The sequence below is a fragment of the Nanorana parkeri genome, unplaced genomic scaffold (genome assembly GCF_000935625.1).
Source record: "Nanorana parkeri isolate BGI_ZX_2015 unplaced genomic scaffold, ASM93562v1 scaffold525, whole genome shotgun sequence".
NCBI lineage: Eukaryota > Metazoa > Chordata > Amphibia > Anura > Dicroglossidae > Nanorana > Nanorana parkeri.
This window is the reverse complement of record NW_017306793.1, coordinates 791,645-794,642: the sequence shown is the minus strand read 5'-3', so window position 1 is coordinate 794,642 and position 2,998 is coordinate 791,645.

Here is a 2,998-nt window from a genome sequence, read left to right as displayed (position 1 = left end):
CATGAGATTTTAACCAACAGACAGGAGCTAATGTCAGAAACACCCACATATTAGAAACGTGGAAAATATGAATGTGCTTACTAATATTCACTGCTATGAAGCAACAATGCCAGTAGTATACTGAGCATGTAAATATATATAAATTACAATTTATATTTTTAATGTTTTATTTGGTTTGGTTGTCATTTCCAAAAAGTATAAGAGAGTATTTAAATCAGATTTTATTTGTGAAACATTTTTTCTCAAACATCTTTAAAGAAGAACTCCGGGCATATTACAAACTAAGCCTTCCAGTGGAGCTACCCTGGCAGTGCAAGGGTTAAGTGCTCGTTTTGGTCTAGGGTCTAAAATAAAAAAAGATATACTCACCCTTTTCTCAATCCCGGTGGCTGTTAGACCGGTCCCCACAGCCTCTTCTTCCCTGGGTTCTGGCGGTATAAGGACCTGTGGCGTCATCACATTTAATACAAGTCCAATGACTTGCACTGGACGTGAGGAAACGGAGGGGAAGAGAGGTGAGTGGTCACTGCTGCAGGATCCAGGATCAATGGAATGATCTCCCCAGAAGGCCCTCATCTGGGTGTTGTAGGCACTGCCTTTTACCCTTCGGCTCTGCCTCTCCTTTTCGCCTCTCACTCCTGTTCCCGCCTGCTGCAGGTGCAAGACGGTGTCAGTATCCACAGACTTTTAGGTGAGTTGCTAAAATGGACAACTTTAACATGTTTGAATAATGATTGACACATGTAGATTATGTATATATAATTTTTGAGAAAATGGAACAAACTGTAATTGCCTAATTTATGGATTCATAGAGCTCCAGAAGAAGCAATATCGTGAAACACTTCAAGTCTTTATAGCAAGATAGTATGATTGGTGGTATTTAATACCTTATGTACATGGAAGTATTTTGCTGTAATACTATTAGAATGAAATGGATATGTGCACTATTGATTTTAAGATACAATTTGAATATGAATAAATAAAAAAAGTTTTTTATTCAGACATGAGTTTGTAAAAAGTATTTTCAGCACCTGAAAAGCCCCATTTATTGTTCTATTTTGTTGTTTTTTATTTTAGAACCTAGAGCAAAACGAGCACTTAACCCTTGCAGTGCAGGGGTAGCCCCACTGCAAGTGGTCATTTGTAATATGCCCAGAGTTCTTCTTACATTTTAGGATGTAACGGGACTCTACATGTCACAACTCATTTGGCAATCTCTAGCAGCTGTGAAACTCTGTGTAAAAAAACAATTGTATTTCCTAAGGATGAAGCAGGCAGACTGAACAATGACAGACATCTGAAGCTAAAGCAGATGTTTACAGATTTTCACAGCTGCAAACTAGGAATTGCTAGAGAGATGGACATGAGAGTTTAAAAAAAAAAAAACTTGCAACATCTATGGAGAGATGGATCTGAACACAGGTTAAAAGTCTTAAAAGATGGTATTGCAAGAGGAAAGGCATGCAGAAAGTGTTCCAGCGTTATCAGAAGGTATGTTCCAGGACCTTCAGGTTACAGAAAAAGAGAAGTGGGGGTAGACTGGTTGCAGTACAACAATGCCTAGATAAAACTGACCCACTCATCAATTAGGCTATACTCCCTCTATACATCTCAGGATTGGACCTTAAATTCTAACTGGATCACACAATTAACCCCTTACGGACCAAGGCCTTTCGTTTTTTGCTTACATGTTATAATCCACATTTTAGGCCCCAAACATGATATATTTCCTGAAAGCCAAGACCCTTTAGAATAAAATGATGGCAGTTGCAAATTTTTATGTTGCACGACATTAGCGCAACTTATTATCAAACCCAAAAGTTTTGTGAAAGATGCACTTAAGTTAAATTTAGTGCCCCAAAACACTATATAAAACCCTTTTGTTTTGTAAGATATAAGCCCTCATTCACATTCGAAAAGGCCGGCACGTACAGCTCTGTGCACGGCCGTATCGCTCAGCTCTCGGGAAGGACAGGTGCTGTGTGTGATCCTGTCTGCGCCGTGTCAGGAAACAAGCACCCGTACAGACCTGCACTTGGGGTGAGCGTAGGGCGACGTACGGCCCCCCTACTCCCATAGAGAAGGACGGGGGCTGCGTACTAATCACACGCAGCCCCCGCAGTCCAAAAAGCCCCTAGTGTCACCTCTACACTCTAAATAAGCTATTGAAGTGCAGATCGCTTTAGTAGCCCAGCAATGACAGCTATGGGCCCGAAAGTGATGTAATCAGCGTCGCTCCTGGTCCCATAGTGTGTGGAGGAGATCGGAGAACAGAAGGGACCTGGGACCAGGGGAAATTAGATCATGATGGAGAGCGGGGAGCAGAGCTTCCGTTCTCTGCTCCGTGAGATAACTGACACAGAAATGCTGCACTCGCAGTGCTGTGCTAGAACTCCTGAGTTGGAGGTAACAGGGTCAATAAAGAGAACCTGTCACCTCCAAATGCTATCACACGGGATTTTTATCCCCTGTGTAATAGCAATAAAGTCAAGTGAAAAAAAAAAAGTCCTAAAATAATAAAATAAATAAAAATTTAAATACCGTATATACTCGAGTATAAGCCATCCAGAATATAAGCCGAGGTACCTAATTTTACCACAAAAAACTGGGAAAAAGTATTGACTTGAATATAAGCCGAGGGTGGGAAATGAGGCAGCTACTGGTAGATAGATACCAATAAAATTACATGAATATTTATTTAAAAGAAAAATAACCTAGCTCTGTAAGTGGAAAAGGGGGTACAGGGCTACATATCATGTACTACGGATCATTTAACCCATTCATATTAGCAGAGGATAATTGTAAATCTATTGTTCAGTGCACTCTATATGTAGTATATAGTACATGTACATATAGAGTGCCTGCAACAATACATTTACAATGATCCTCTGCTAACATGAATGGGTTAAATGATCCATAGTACAGGGCTACATACAGATCATTTAATACATTCATGTTAGTATAATTGTATATGTATTGTCTGCACTGTATTAGCAGT